This window comes from Pseudorca crassidens, chromosome 13, assembly GCF_039906515.1.
Source record: "Pseudorca crassidens isolate mPseCra1 chromosome 13, mPseCra1.hap1, whole genome shotgun sequence".
Classification (NCBI taxonomy): domain Eukaryota; kingdom Metazoa; phylum Chordata; class Mammalia; order Artiodactyla; family Delphinidae; genus Pseudorca; species Pseudorca crassidens.
This window is the reverse complement of record NC_090308.1, coordinates 88,213,657-88,231,171: the sequence shown is the minus strand read 5'-3', so window position 1 is coordinate 88,231,171 and position 17,515 is coordinate 88,213,657. Positions and strand designations below refer to the sequence as shown.

The window sequence follows — 17,515 nt, the reverse complement described above, 5'->3', positions numbered from 1 at the left end:
GAGTTAAATCCTCATTTATCCAATGTGAGAAGTCAGTAGTTAATGCCAAACAATTACAGAGGAATAAATAGTAATTTAAGTATAATTTTTAGACATATTGAGTACAAACAAAAGATATAGCTAAAGAAATTGAGAATGGATGTCTTTGGAGGAGAAAAAGAGGTAGAACAAAGAACTGTTTAACTCTTTAAACCATGGGCATTTATAACTTTAATGATTGTAGACAAGTTGTCAGAGTAGAACAACTTGAGCTTGCCTCCTCTCATGAAAGCAAAATCGCAATGAACTGCTGAACAGCCATCAACAAAAAATGACTGGAACCTACCAAAAAAGATATTCTACATCCATAGAAAAAGAAGAAGCCACAATGAGACAGAAGGCAGGGACACTTTTGCAATATAATCAAATTCCATGCCTGCCAGGTGGGTGACCCACAAACTGGAAAATAATTATATTGCAAAGGTTCTCCCACAGAAGTGAGAGTTCTGAGACCAACATCAGGTTCCCAAGCCTGGGGTCTGGCATCAGGAGGAGGATTCCTCAGAGCATTTGACATTGAAGGCCAGCAGGGCTTCAGTTCAGGAGCTCCACAGGACAGGGGGAAACAGAGACTCAACTATTGGAGGGTTCACACAATTTTCACATGGACTGGGACCCAGGGCAAAGCAGGGACACCATAGGACCCTGGCCCAGACCTAACTGCAGGTTTTGGAGTGTCTCCAGGGGAGGAGGGAGTCAGCTATGGCCCACTGTGGGAGGCAAGGACACTGGAGGTTGAAGCCCCTAGTGAATATTCCTAGGCATGATCACTTCTGTAGGTCATCATTTTGTCACCAAGACCTGGTCCCACTCAACAGCCTGCAAGGTCCAGGGCTGGGGCACCTCAGGCCAAACAAGCAACATGGTGGGAACACAGCACCACCCATCAAGGCAGGCTGCATAAAGTCCTCCTGAGCCCACAGCCACCTCTAGACACACCCTTTGACACAGCCCTGCCCACCAGAGGGACAAGACCCAGCTCCACTCACCAGTGAGCACCAGTCCCTCCTACCAGGAAGCCTGCACAAGCCCCTGGACCAACTTCACCCATGAAGGGGAAGACACCAGAAGCAAGAAGAACTACAATTCAGCATCCTGCAGAATAGAGACCACGACACAGAACACTAGACAAAATGAGACGGCAGAGAAATATGTTCCAGGTGAAGGAACAAGATAAAACCCCAGAAGAACACCGATGTGAAGTGGAGGTAAGCAATCTGCCTGAAAAAGAATTCAGAATAATGATAGTAAAGATGATCCAAGATCTCAGAAAAAGAATGGAGGCACAGATGGAGAAGATATAAGAAATGTTTAACAAAGAGCTAGTAGATTTAAAGAACAAACAAACAGAGATGAACAATACAATAACTGAAATGAAAAAATATGCTAGAAGGAATCAATAGCAGAATAACTGAGGCAGAACAATGAATAAATGAACTAGAAGACAGATTGGTGGAAATCACTGCTGTGGAACAGAATAAAGAAAAAAGAAATGAGGACAGTCTAAGAGACTTCTAGGACAACATTAAACACAACAACATTCACATTATAGGGGTCCCACAAGGAAAAGAGAGAGAGAAAGGGCCTGAGAAAATATCTGAAGAGATAATAAATGAAAATTTCCCTAACATGGTAAAGGAAAGACTCACTCAAGTCCAGGAAGCATAGAGAGTCCCATACAGGACAAACCCAAGGAGGAACACACCAAGACATATATTAATCAAATTGACAAAAAACAGAAAATATTAAAAGCAGCAAGAGAAAAGCAACAAATAACATACAAGGGATTCCCCATAAGGCTATCAGCTGATTTCTCAGCAGAAACTCTGCAGGCCAAAGGGAGTGGCACAATATGTTTAAAGTGATGAAAGGGGAAAACCTACAACAAAGAGTACTCCACAGCAAGGCTCTCATTCAGATTTGACAGAGAAATCAAAATTTTACAGACAAGCAAAAGCTAAGCAAATTCAGCACCACCAAAGCAACTTTACAGCAAATGCTAAAGGAACTTCTCTAGACAGAAAAGAAAAGCCCACAACTAGAAACAAGAAAATTATAAATGGTAAAGCTCACCAGTAAAGGCAAACATACAGTAAAGGTAAGAAATCATCCACACATAAATACGATATCAAAACAAGCAATTGTGAGAAGAGGAGAGTGCAAATGCAGGATGTTGGAAATGCACATGAAATTAAGAGACCAGCAACTTAAAACAATGTTGTATGTATATAGACTGCTCTATCAAAACTTCATGGTAACCTTAAACCAAAAATCTACAATAGATACACACACAAAAAAGAAAAAGCAACCCAAACGCAATACTAAAGACAGACATCAAATCACAAGACAACAGACTAAAAGAGAAAGGGGAAAAACTTACAAAAACAAATCCAAAACAATTAACAAAATGGTAATAAGAACATACATATTGATAATTACCTTAAATGTAAATGGATTAAATGCTCCAACCAAAAGACATAGACTGGCTGAATGGATACAAAAATAAGACCCATCTATACACTGTCTAGAAGAGAACAACTTCACCTCTAGGGACACATACAGACTGAAAGTGAGGGGGTGGAAAAAGGTATTTTAGGAAAATGGAAATCAAAAGAAAGCTGGAGTAGCAGCACTCATATCAGAAAAAAATAAGCTTTAAAATAAAAACTGTTATAAGAGGCAAGGAAGGATACCACATAAAGATCAAGGGATCAATCCAAGAAGAAAATATGACAATTGTAAATATATATGCACGCAACATAAGAGCACCTCAAAATATAAGGCAAATGCTAACAGCCATAAAAGGGGAAACTGACAGTAACACAAAAATAGTGGGAGAGTTTACCACCCCACTTTCATCAATGGATAGACAATCCAGACAGAAAATCAATAAGGAAACACAGGCCTTAAATGACACATTAGGGCTTCCCTGGTGGCAGAGTGGTTGAGAGTCCACCTGCCGATGCAGGGGACACGGGTTCGTGCCCCAGTCCGGGGAGATCCCACATGCCGTGGAGCGGCTGGGCCCGTGAGCCATGGCCGCTGAGCCTGCGCATCCGGAGCCTGTGCTCCACAATGGGAGAGGCCACAACAGTGAGAGGCCCACGTATCGCAAAAAAAAAAAAAAAAAAAAAAAAAAAGACACATTAGATCAGTTGGAATTAATTGATATTTATAGAGCATTCCATCTGAAAGCAGAAGAATATACATTCTTTTCAAGTGACTATGGAATGTTCTCCAGGATAGACCACATCCTAAGCCACAAAGCTAGCCTAAGTAAATTTAAGAAAATTGAAGTCATATCAACCATCTTTCCTGACCAAAAATGCTCTGAGATTAGAAATCTCATACAAGAAAAAAAACTGTAAAAAACACAAACATGTGTAGGCTAAACAACATGTTACTAAGCAACCAATAGATCACTGAAGCAATCAAAGAGGAAATAAAAAACACCTAGAAACAAATGAAAAAAACCACATGATGATCCAAAACCTTTAGGACAAAGCAAAAGCAGTTCTAAGAGGGAAGTTTATAGCAATACAATATTACCTCAGGAAATAAGAAAAATCTCAAATAAACAACCTAGCCACACACCTAAAGCAACTAGAGAAAGAAGAACAAACAAAACCCAGAGTTAGTAGAAGGAAATAAATCATAATGATGAGAACAGAAATAAATGATATAGAGACGAAGAAAACAATAGAAAAGATCAATGAAACTAAAACCTGGTTCTTTGAAAAGATACACAAAATTGATAAACCTTTAGCCAGCCTCATCAAGAAAAAAGGAATAGTGCTCAAATCAATAAAATTAGAAATGAAAAAGAAGTTACAAGACACCCCAGAAATATAAAGGGTCGTAAGAGGCTACTACAAGCAACTATATGCCAATAAAATGGACAACCTAGAAGAAATGGACAAATTCTTACAAAGGTACAATCTTCCAAGACTGAATCAGGAAGAAATAGAAAATATGAACAAACCAATCACAAGTACTGAGATGGAATCTGTGATTTTAAAATGCCCAACAAACGAAAGTCCAGGAACAAATGGCTTCACAGGCAAATTCTATCAAACATTTAGAGAAGAGTTAACACCTATAATTCTGAAACTATTTCAAAAAATTGCAGAAAAAGGAACATTTTCAAACTCTTTCTATGAGTCCACCATCACCCTGATACCAAAACCAGACAAAAATGCCAGAAAAAAAAAAGGAAATTTACAGGGCAATATCACTGATGAACGTAGATACAAAAATCCTCAACAAAATACTAGCAAAGCAATCCAACAATATAGTAAAAGGATCATACACCATGATCAAGTAGGATTTATCCCAGGGATGCAAGGATTTTTCAATATCCACAAATCAATCATTGTAATACATCACATTAACAAATTGAAGAATTAAAACCATATGACCATCTCAAAAGATTCAGAAAAAGCTTTTGCCAAAATTCAACATGCATTTATGATAAAAACTCTCCATGAAGTGGGCATATGTAAGTTCCCTACCTCAACATAATAAAGGCAATATATGACAAACCCACAGTTAACATCATACTCAACGGTGAAAAGCTGAACTCTTTCCTCTAAGATCAGGAAAAAGAAAAGGATGTCCACACTTACCATTTTATTCAACATAGTTTGGGAAGTCCTAACCATGTCAATCAGAGAAGCGAAAGAAATAAAAAGATTCCAAATTGGAAAAGAAGTAAAACTGTCACTGTTTACAGATGACATGATACATAGAGAATCCTAAAGATGCTACCAGAAAACTACTAGAGCTCATCAATGAATTCAGTAAAGTTGCAGGATACAAAATTAACACAGAGAAATCTCTTGCATTTCTATACATTAACAACAAAAGATCAGAAAGAGAAATTAAGGAAAGAAATACCATTTACCATTGCATCGAAAAGAATAAAATACCTATGAATAAACCTACCTAAGGAGGCAAAAGACCTGTACTCTGAAAACTATAAGACACTGATGAAAAAAATCAAAGATGACACAAACAGATGGAAAGATATACCATGTTCTTGGATTGGAAGAATCAATATCATCAAAATGACTATACTACCCAAGGCAATCTACAGATTCAATGCAATCCCTATCAAATTACCAACAGAAGGCAGGAATAAAGACGCAGACCTCCTAGAGGACGGACTTGAGGTTATGGGGAGGGGCAAGGGTGAGCTGTGACAGGGCGAGAGAGAGTCATGGACATATACACACTAACAAACGTAGTAAGGTAGATAGCTAGTGGGAAGCAGCTGCATGGCACAGGGATATTGGCTTGGTGTTTTGTGACAGCCTGGAGGGGTGGGATAGGGAGGGTGGGAGGGAGGGAGACGCAAGAGGGAAGACATATGGGAACATATGTTTATGTATGACTGATTCACTTTGTTATAAAGCAGAAACTAACACACCATTGTAAAGCAATTATACCCCAATAAAGATGTTAAAAAAAAATTACCAACAGAATTTTTCACAGAACTAGAACAAAAAATTTTACAATTTGTATGGAAACAAAAAAGACCCTGAATAGACAAAGCAATCCTGAGAAAGAAAAATGGAGCTGGAAGAATCAGGCTCCCTGACTTCAGACTCTACTATAAAGCTACAGTAATCAAAACAGTATGGTACTGGCACAGGGACAGAAATATCGATTAATGGAAGGGGGTAGAAAGCCCAGAAATAAACCCACTCACCTATGGTCAATTAATCTACGACAAAGGAGAAAAGAATATACAATGGAGAAAAGACAGTTTCTTCAATAAGTGGTGCTGGAAAAACTGGACAGCTACATGTAAAAGAATGAAATTAGAACATTCTCTAACTCCATACATAAAAATAAACTCAAAATGGATTAAAGACCTAAATGTAAGACCAGATACTATAAAACTCTTAGAGGAAAATATAGGCAGAACATTTTGACATAAATTGCAGTGAGATCATTTTTTTAAAATTTATATTACATGTTTATTAAGACAAGGAACTATATATATAAAAAAATTCTGCTTAAGACATATTTGGAGATAAACCATTGTACAAATTATTGCCCAACTGAAACCACAGTGCATAAAAGACTCTCTGCCTAAAAAGGTTAAAGTAAACCAGGTGCATTTACCTGACTTAGGTTATAAATGTAGACTCGAAGACAAAAATAGATTTTCTCATCAAAGTATGCAGCAGTTTGAAAATTTTGGCCTCATTTGGCACCTTTAGAACCAAGACTCACCAAGCACCATTGTTTAGGCTATTAAAACACATTTTCTGTACCTGATTTTCTTCTTCTTCTTCTAAGATCATAATAACGGCTTTTAGAAGAGAATACAAGGTGATCTTTATGCTTATATTGCATTGAAACAATTCAAGGTTTTCTGGTCTTCCCTCCCCCACACTCACTGATCTAATTTATACCCTGATATCCACCACTTCCAGTAGCCCCCTTGGTGTTTTCGAAGTCCAGGAATATATATTCAAGTTTGATTTAGAATTGGAATGATAGAAGATCCAGTCACAGACCCCGTCTGTTCTTTGTCGTTTGGTTTCCTCAGGTCTCCTGATTATCCATTCACAAGTTCACTCATTGGGAACTTGACCATGATTGTAGTGCTTTCCAGCTGGGTTCCTTCCCTCACCAGAAAGACAGTGTGAAAGGTAAAAAATACTGAATTATCTTCTGGCAAGGTGGGTCATACCCACTGTTTTGGGATTTAAAAGTGCCTCTTCACGTGTAAGGCGAAGTGGTCCAAACTCACAAATGCTGGGTCGCACTTCTGGCACTGGAAGGGGTGGTGCCCGGTGTGTTGGCGGTAGTGCCTGGTCAGTTCATCTCAGAGGGCAGATTTCTACTCACGGCCGTCCCAGTCACTGTGGTAAGGTTTCTCACCTGGGTGGACTCACAGGCGTGTGACTTGAGATGAGAACTCTTCCTGTAGGTTTTGCCGCAGCCTGCATAATCCCAGGTGTGAGTGGCCATCCTTTTCTGGGGCCACGATGTTCTTCCCTCTTTGGCTCAGGTTCCTCCCACATGCAGGAACTGGGTGGCATGGGCTCTTGGTAATGGAGCGGTGGGACCTGCGGCTGCATCTGGTAGGGCAGGAAGGGAGGGTAGTTGGGTGGGGATGGAAGCCTGGGGTAGCGGCAGGGCAGGATGACTGCTGCTCAGCAGTTCCTCGGCACCCAGGGTTGGGGTACTCCTGCTGGGGAGCTGCGACCCCAGGGGAAAGTCATGCGCCAGCAGCCAGTGGCCATTGCTGAGAGGGGGTCCAGTGACCAAGTGGGCCTCTAGTGTCAGAACGACAGGATGCATGAGGAGACAGCCTCACGCTTGATCTTGGGGCACAAGCGGGGCGGCCCACCACTGTAGGGTGCCGCCACCACCAAGTGGCTGCCATCCAGGCTGCCTTTGCTAACACCGATGATCAGGGGCACTCAGCAATGCCTTCAACACAAACTTGCCCATCAAGGTGCTCATCAAGCCACCTGGCGGCTGCGGCTGCTACCATGGAGTGTACACTGGGTCCAATTCGGGCCACAGGAGCTCAGCCACGCAGCAGCCAGAGGGGTTCACGTGGTTGATGTCTGCCAGGTTGAAGGGAGCTGTTGCAGGGGGTGCAGATTCCCGGCCATGGAGCAGGCCACCGCCCTTGCTGCCTGGCTCCAAGTCTGGGTCGCCCCCAGCCTGGTCTGGACAGCTGAAGCTGCAGGTGGAGGGTGCACAGGCAGGACCGCTGCTCGAAGGGGAGGACGAGGATGAGGCTGATGCCGACGACACGGTGGAAACCACTGGCTCATGATGGGACAGCGAGTTGGAGAGATTAAAGTCCAGGTCCAGGAGATCACTGAACTCCTCCGTCTCCCTCCAGGGTAGGAGAGCCGGGTTGCTCTGTCGCAAGCCGCGCTGACTCTGCCACTCTGCAGGTCGGTGGCCACGGTCGCCGCCGCCAGGTCGTAGGGGCAGACAGGAAGCCCCGGGGGAAGTCACTTCACGTGGGAGAGCTCCCCCACCCACGGTTATTTAGGACACCTGCTGGACGCAGTGTCTTCCCCCTTCCCTGGGGGCCGGAACGGACAGTGGAGAAGGATGGGAGCAGTGCGTCGCTGACAGCCAAGTCAGACTCGCCAGGTGGCTGCCTCATTAATGTGGGTGCCCAGAAGGTCCTCAGGAATCCGAAGCAGTGGGGGTGCCCGAACACCAAAGTCAACAAAGAGGAAAAAAGACTTAGAAACGAGGCCAAAACCAAAAACCCCAAATTGCCCGAGATCCTTCTTTGGATTAAATATAAAGGGGAAATTACTTTAAAAAAAAAAGTTCCTTTGTATACAAAAGTTCTTAGAAAAGTTGTAAACCCATAAAAATAGATAATCAGCAAGATGAGGAAGTAGGTCTGATGGCCGGGCTGTGCTCTCTTCCACTCAGCAGCGTCCACACCACACCCTGTCTCCCATGTGGAGGAGGGATATATTAGGAGTTGGGGATTGACATCTACACACTACTATCTATAAAATGGATAATCAACAAAGACCTACTGTAGAGCACAGGGAATGCTACTCAGTATTCTGTGATAATCTTCATGGGGAAAGAATCTGAAAAAGAATGAATATAGGTATATGTATAACTGAATCACTTTGCTGTGCACCTGAAACTAGCACAACATTGTAAATCAACTATACTCCAACATAAAATTAAAAATATGAAAATGGGGGCATAGAGAAATGAATAAATTGTTGACATTCTTTCTTCAAAAAGCAGTTCTTTCAATTGTATTTATTTGATCTTTCTTTGATGATATCTTATTTAATTTATGTACAGTTAGTCACTCTATCCTCTGGCTTTCATATAACTATATAGTGCTCATCAAGTTTTACTGTATTTTATCTGTTTTTATATCTCCCACCTAAGCTGTGAATTCCTAGAGTTTCACATAGCAGAGGGTTCACATCCTAGAATTTGGATTCTCTTTTGTAACTTGAGCACCTGGAACACTGCCTATTTCATTACAAGAGATCAGTATACATTTGTTGAATGAATGAATGATATATGAGAAAAATGGAACTTATTATCTAGGAAAATATGTTACATTTCTATTATGAGAATTAAGTATGTATTGCCAAAGAACAAATACTCTCTTCTGCTGCACCAAATCAAATTTTTATGATGACCTAGTTTCTGGTGATATCCTCTATACTCCTGTCAATCACCATAGCCACAGTGCCTTCTTTCTATTAGATAAAGGACTGAAAACATCTACTGTCAGACATCTTCACCCATAAGTAATTATTTATATTCATAATTTTTTTTCAGATAAAGTTAGAGCCCTTCACACAATTTACACACCAAACACTTTAGTGTTCTCTAACCACATTCCTGATTTAGAATGTAATCTGTATTATCTACTCCTGTTTCGGGTTTGTTAAGAATCATTCTAGGGGAGTCATTTAAGATTCACAAAATTAACTTGATATTCGTACCACATTGCCTCCTAGATAGTAGACAGAATTAAAGATAAGTTGTACCTTCTACTTGAGTCTAGATGACTTATGAATAATTTTGTCTGCAAAACAGATATAATTGTAATCTATATACAAATATATTTTTAAAAACCATAATGACATTAGATTCTCAAATAATAGGGCCCAAAATCACTTGAAGACTTTAGTTTCCATTGTATACTGGCTATTATAAAGGATGATAGATAATAATCTAAATGGTGTATATCGCCTGTCCATTGGTGTGTTTTATGTTACAACACAATAAATAAATTTCTGATGGTATCATAAATTTTAAAGTAATATGTCTTTAATTAAGCAAACATGTTTTAGAAAAAGAAATAAAAATTTTTAAAAACTTCCCAAAAAACTTCTTTCCTCTCCTCATTAACCGAGCTTCTTCAATGAGAGCCCATGTGCCTACACAGCACAGTGTATATCAGTCTCTTTACTTTGGAACTGTGACCTAGATGAAGCTGGAGTATCCACACTGCTTCCTCCACTCCAGTTGTAAAAGTTTGTAATTACAACAAAAGCTTTAAGGATTTAACAGATATTTAGCACTACTACATTATTGTAATGAATAAAATAAGACAGACTTAAATAGTTCTTAGAGTGAACTTCTAAGTGCTTTACAGATAGTAACTCATTTAATTACCAAAACCAATGAGGTAACACCATTACTACCACCATTTTACAGAGGGGGCAACTGAGGCACCGAAATCTTAAGTGTCTTGTGGAAGCCTCACACAGCTAGTAAATGGCACAAACAGGATATGAACTCCAATAGCCTGTGCCCAGAGTCCATACCCTCAACCACAAAGGCAAGATGGGAAGGAATCCAGACTTTTAAAAAATTCAGCACCTAAGAAACCATAAATAGATGCATAAATATAAGGTGAGGAAGCTTCAATAACCCTTTTCTCTTTTCATTAGTGAGACTGTCAGGAGCCATTCAGATTAAAGAAGCTCTATTCGTATCATTTCTTTGTCTCTAAAATTGTCCCATCTGAGTGGGAAATTTATTTGACCACTTACAGCAAAAATCAAATTGTCAATCGATTTTATGAGGGCACAGGTGTTTTAGAGTTTTTAGGAGTGATGTTTGATATCATATATTTAGCATTTCTAAATAGTAAAATCTTCAGTTGGAAGTCTACATAGGAGGAAATATAATTCTTTCATTTGTAGAAAGTGAGTGATAGCTGAAAGTTTAAGGAAAGGAAAAATTTCAGAATGGCATTTATAGAGAATCTGAAACCAAAATGTATTTCACATACTTTTGTCTCTTCTTTTTCAGAAATTGCCAATTTGATTTTTTTCTCAATTTTTCAGAGAGAAAGAAAATACCTTGAAAGGAAAAGAATGCTTAAAAGGAAATATTTAAAAGATACTTAGCAAGCACGTGTGAATCTGAAGAATAAATCTGTTTTTTTGTTGTTATTGCTCCTGTAAATTTTATAAAAATTTGATCATATAAGCAACATAATACTCCATAGTGGAAAAAATCAAATTCATTTAACTATCTTTCTATGCATGGTAATCTGGTTGCTTTTTTTTTCTTAAGATGGATTATATTCTTTTTTTATTGAGGTATAGTTGATGTAAAAAAATATATGTTACAGGTGTACAACATAGTGATTCACAATATTTAAAGGTTATACTCCATTTATAGTATTATAAAGTATTGGCTATGTTCCCTGTGTTGTACAATATATCCTTGTAGCTTATTTATTTTATATATAATAGTTTGTATCTCTTATCCACTACCTCTATCTTGCCCCACCCCCTTTCCCTCTCCCCACTGGTAACCACTAGTTTGTTGTCTATATCTGTGAGTCTGTTTCTGTTTTGTTATATTCACTAGTTTACTTAACTTTTTAGTTTCCACATTTAAGTGATATCATACAGTATTTGTTTGTCTTTGACAGACTTATTTCACTAAACCTAATACCCTCCAAGCCCATTCATGTTGTCTCAAATGGCAAACTTCCATTCTTTTTTGGCTGAGTAATATTTCATTGTATATATATACCACATCTTCCTTATCCATTCATCTGTTGATGGACACTTAGGTTGCTTCTTATCTGGGAAATTATAAAGAATGCTGCTGTGAACATTGAAGTGTATGTATCTTTTCAAATTAGTGTTTCCATTTTTTTTCAAATACATGCCCAGGATTGGAATTGCTGGGTCATACAGTAGTTCTAGTTTTAGTTTTTTAAGAAACCGTCATACCATTTTCTACAGTGGTTACACCAATTTATATCCCCAGAAACAGTGTATGACTGTTCCCATTTCTCCACATCCTCACCAACATTTTTATTTGTGGTCTTTTTGACAATAGTCATGCTAACAGGTGTGAGGTGAAATCTCATTCTCGTTTTAATTTACATTTCTCTGATGATTACTGATGTTTAGCATCTTTTCATGTGCCTGTTGGCCAACTGTATGTCTTCTGTGGAAAAATGTATATTCAGGTCCTCTGCCCATTTTTTAATTGGGTTGTTTGTGTTTTTGATGTTGAGTTGTATGATCTATTTATATATTTTGGGTATTAACCACTTTTGCAAATATTTTCTCCCATTCAGTAGCTTGTCTTTTCATTTTGTCCATGGTTTTCTGTGCTGTACAAAAGCTTTTGTGTCTAATTAGGTCACATCTATTTATTTTTGTTTTTATCTCCTTTTCTTTAGGAGTCAGATCTAAAAAATATATTGCTACCATTTATGTGAAAAAGTGTTCTGTGTTTTCTTCTAGGAGTTTTATGGTTTCTGGTCTTATATTTAGGTCTTTAATCCATTTTGAATTTATTTTTGTATATGGTGAGAGAAATGTTCTGATGTCATTCTTTTACATGTGGCTGTCCAGTTTTCCCAGCACCATTTATTGAAGAGACTGTCCTTTCTGTATTGTATATTCTTGCCTTCTTTGTCATATATTAATTGATCATTCTGTTCCATTGGTCTACGTGTCTATTTTTTGTGCCAATATCATAATGTTTTGATTATTGTAGCTTTGTGGTATTGTTTGAAATCAGGGAGCAGGATACCTCCAGCTTTGATCTTTTTTCTCAAGATTGTTTTGGCTATTCAGAGTCTTTTTTGTTTCCATACAAATTTTAAAACTATTTGTTTTAGTCCTGTGACAAATGCCATTGTTATTTTGATAGGAATTGGATTGAATCTGTAGATTGTCTTGGGTACCATGGTCACTTTAACAACATAAAATCTTCCAATTTATGAACACGGTATATCTTTCCATCTGTTTGTGTCATCTTCTGTTTCATTCATCAGTGTTTTACAGTTTTCTGAGTACAGATTTTTACCTCCTTAGGTAGGTTTATACATAAGTATTTTATTCTTTTTGATGCAGTGGTAAATGGGATTGTCTCCTTAATTTCTCTTTCTGATAGTTTATTGTTAGTGCATAGAAATGCAACAGATTTCTGTATGTTAATTTTATAACCTGAAACTTTACCAAATTCATTGCTGAACTCTAGTAGTTTTCTGGTAGTGTCTTTAGGATTTTCTATGTATAGTTCATATCATCTGCAAACAGTGATGGTTTTACTTCTTCTTTTCCAATTTGGATTCTTTTTATTCCTTTTTCTTGTCTGATTAATGTGGCTAGGAGTTCCAATACTGTGTTGAATAAATGTGGTGAGTATGGCTATCCTTGTCTTGTTCCTGATCTTAGAAAAAATTTTTCTGCTTGATAAGTTTAATGAGTATGATTGTTAGCTGTGGGCCTTTATTATGTTGAAGTATGTTTCCTCTATACCCACTTTCTGGAGAGTTTTTATCATAAATGAGTGTTGAATTTTGTCAAAAGCTTTTTCTGCATCTACTGAGATGATCATAGGGTTTTTATTCTTCAATTTGTTAATGTGGTGATTGACTGACTTGCAGATATTGAAAAATACTTACATCCTTGGGATAAATCCCACTAGATCATGGTGTATGATCCTTTTAATGTATTGTTGATTTAAGTTTGCTAATATAATGTTGAGGATTTTTGCATCTATGTTCATCAGTGATATTGGCCTATAATTTTTTGTGTGTCTGTGTGATATCTTAGTCTGGTTTTGATATCAGGGTGAGGCTGAACTCATAGAATAAGTTCAGAGACATTCCTTCTTCTGCAATTTTTTGGAACAGTTTAAGATGGATAGTTGTTAAATCTTCTCTAAATGTTTAATAGAATTCACTGTAAAGCTATCTGGTCCTGAACATTTTGGGGGGGCAGTTTTTAAATTACTGATTCAATTTTTATTACTGGTAATTGGTCGGTTCATATTTTCTATTTCTTCCTGCTTCAGTCTTGGGAGATTATACATAATTTGTCCATTTCTTCTAGGTTGTCCATTTTATTGGCATATAGTTGTTTGCAGTAGTCTCTTATGATCTTTTGTATTTCTGTGGTGTCAGTCATAACTTCTCCTTTTTCACTTCTGATTTTATTGATTTGGGTCCTCTCTCTTTTTTTTTTTTTCTTGATGAGTCTGGCTAAATATTTATCAATTTTGTTTGTCTTTTCAAAGAACCAGCTCTTAGTTTCATTGATCTTTTCTACTGTTTTCTTAGTCTCTATTTCTGCTCTGATCTTTATGATTTCTTTCCTTCTATTAATTTTAGGATTTGCTTATTCTTCTTTTTCTAGTTCCTTTAGGTCTAAGTTTGGGTTGTTTATTTGAGTTTTTCATGTTTCCTGAGGTAAACTTGTGTTGCTATAAACTTCCCTCTTAGAACTGCTTTTGCTGCATCCCATAGATTTTGGATTGCTGTGTTTTTGTTTTCATTTGTATCCAGGTATTTTTTTATTTCCTCTTTGATTTCTTCAGTGATCCATTGATTCTTCAGTAGCATATTGTTTAGCCTCCAAGTGTTTGTTTCATAGTTGTTTTCTAGTCTCATAGCATTGTGTTTCAGAAAAGATGCTTGATATGATTTCAATTTTCTTAAATTTACCAAGGCTTATTTGTGGCCTAGTATGTGATATATCCTGGAAAATGTTCCATGTGCACTTGAAAAGACTATGTATTCTGCTGCTTCCAGATGGAATATTCTATACATATATCTAGTAAGTCTATCTGGTCTAAAGTGTCATTTACAGCCTTATTGATTTTTCTGTCTGAATGATCTGTCCATTGATGTAAGTGGAGTGTTGAAGTCCCCTACTATTATTGTGTCACTGTTAATATCTCCCATTATGCTTGTTAATATTTGCTTTAGGACTTTAGTTACACCTACGTTGGATGTTATATCTTCTTGAATTGATCCCTTGATCATTATATAATATCCTTCTTTGTCTCTTATAACAGACTTTAAAGTTCATTTTGTCTAAGTATTGCTACCCTGGCTTTCTTTTGATTTCCATTTGCATAGAATACCTTTTTCCATCCCTTCCTTTCAGTCTGTGTGCTTTATTTTATTTTTTTAAGAATTTATTTATTTATTTTATTTTTGGCTACATTGGGTCTTTGTTGCTGCACATAGGCTTTCTCTAGTTGCAGCAAGTGGGGGTTACTTTTCGTTGTGGTGCATGGGCTTCTCATTGTGGTGGTTTCTCTTGTTGCAGAGCATGGGCTCTAGGCATGCAGGCTCCAGTAGTTGTGGCTCAGGGGCTCAGTAGTTGTGGCTCATGGGCTCTAAAGTGCAGGCTCAGTAGTTGTGGCGCACAGGCTTAGTTGCTCTGTGGCATGTGGGATCTTCCCTGACCAGGACTCAAACCTGTGTCCCTGCATTGACAGGTGGATTCTTAACCACTGCACCACCAGGGAATCCCCAGTCTGTGTGTTTTTAGATCTGAAGTGAGTCTCTTATAGTCAGCATATATACGGGTCTTGTTTTATATCTATTCAGCCACTCTATGTCTTTTGATTGGAGCATTTACCGCATTTACATTTATGGATATATTTATTGATATTTAAGTTCTTATTGCCATCTTGTTTTAATTGTTTTGGGGTGTTTTCATAGGTATTTTTTATTCCTTTCATCTTCTTTTGTTCTCTTCTTTTGTGATTTGATGACCATCTTTGGTGTTATGTTCAGATTCCTTTTTCTTTTTTGTGTGTTCATCTGTTATAGACTTTTGTTTTGTGGGTACCATGAGGTTTTTACATAGTAATCTATATGTATACATGATTGTTTTAAGTTACTGATATTAGTTTCAAATGCATTTTAAACATCCTGCATTTGTACTCTCTTCCCCTCACAAGTACTCTTTTTGATATCTTATTTTACATCTAACTATTTTATATATCCCTTAACTGCTTGTTGTGGATACAGATGATTTTACTACTTTGTCTTTTAACCTTCCTAGTAGATTTGTGTGTGGATGATTTCCTACCTTTACTATATGTTTGCCTTTACCAATAAGCTTTTTCATTTTATAATTTTCATCTTTCTAGTTGTGACCTTTTCTTTTTTGCTTAAACAAGTTCCTTTAACATTTCTTGTAAAGCCAGTTTTGTGGTATTTTTTGGTTTTGCTTGTCTGCTAAGCTTTTGATCTCTCCATCAAATCTGAAGTAGAACCATGCTGGGTAGAGTAATCTTGGTTGTAAGTTTTTCCCTTTTATTACTTTAAATATATCATGCCACTGCCTTCTTCCCTGCCAAATTTCTGCTGAAGATTCAGCTGATAGACTTATGACAGTTCTCTTGTATATAATCTGTTGTTTTTCCCTTGTTGCTTTTACTATTCTCTCTTTATCTTTAAATTTTTGCCATTTTAATTACAATGTGTCTTGATGTGTTCATCTTTGGGTTAGTCCTGTATGGGACTCTCTGGACTTCCTGGACTTCTTGGATGTCTGTTTCCTTTCCCAGGTTAGGAAAGTTTTCAGCTATTATATCTTCAAATATGCTCTCAACACCTTTCTCTCTCTCTTCTTTCAGGATCCATTGTATTATGAATATTAGTGCACTTGATAGTGTCCCAGATGTCTCTTAAACTGTCCTCAATTTTTTTCTTTTTTTTTCTTTTTTCTGTTCAGCAGTAGTGATTTCCACTACTCTGTCTTCTAGCTCTCTGATCCATTCTTATGTATTATTTAATCTACTGTTGATTCCTTCTAGTGTATTTTTCATTTTGGTTACTGTATTCATCTCTGGTTCTTCTTTATAATTGTAACTCTTTGTTAAAAATGTTTAACTTCTAGTTCTGTGTACCCATTCTTCTCCAGAGTTCTTTGATCATCTTTACAATCACTACCCTGAATTTCTTCTTGAGTAAATTGCTTATCTACACTTCACTTAGTTCTTCTGGGGTTTTATCTTGTTCCTTTGTCTGGAACACGTTCTTCTATTGCTTCATTTTGCTTAAGTTGCTGTTTTTATTTTTATGTATCTAGTAGATTGGTTATGTTTCCCAATCTTGGAGAAGTGACATTTTGTAGGAGATGTGCCATGCATCCCAGCAGTGTACCCCACTCTCATCCCCCAAGCTATTTATTCTAGGGGTTCCTGTTATGAGGGCTGCATGGGTCCTTCTGTTGTGGGGGATGGATTATGTGTGTGGTCTCATGGACTTTGTTGCTCCCAGTCTGGTTTGTTTCCAGGTCATGCCTTGTGTAGAGGCTGCTGCTGGTGGTACTGCATCATGAATGGCTGACTGCAGAACTCCAGTGGTCTCCAGGGCTTATGTTAGTTCACTAGTGGGTTGAGTTGAGGTCAAGAAGACTCCAGTGCTATTGCCTACCCACTGGTAGGTGAAGCCAAGTGTTGCACTACTGACAGGCAGAGCTGGGTCCTGGAGCCTGCTTGTAGGACCCAGGTTTCTCAGAGTTGGTGTCAGATCAATTGGGGGAAGGGGTGGTTTCTGACACAGTTGGGTATGGGCCCAGGGTGTCCCAAAACTTGTGTTGGCCTTCTAGTGGGCAGTACCAGGGCCCAGGTTATCCCAGGGAAGGGTCTGTCCTGCTGATGGGTAGGCTGGATCTGCAGGCTGTGGGACTGTGGTTTTCTTGAGTCTGGT

The 17,515-nt window shown here is 38.1% G+C and overlaps 1 pseudogene; it reads right to left on the bottom strand.

Moving 5' to 3' along the window:
- Positions 1-6,510: 6,510 nt before the first annotated feature.
- LOC137205080 (Krueppel-like factor 4 pseudogene) lies at positions 6,511-8,224 on the bottom strand (annotated as a pseudogene).
- Between the last annotated feature and the right edge of the window lie 9,291 nt (positions 8,225-17,515).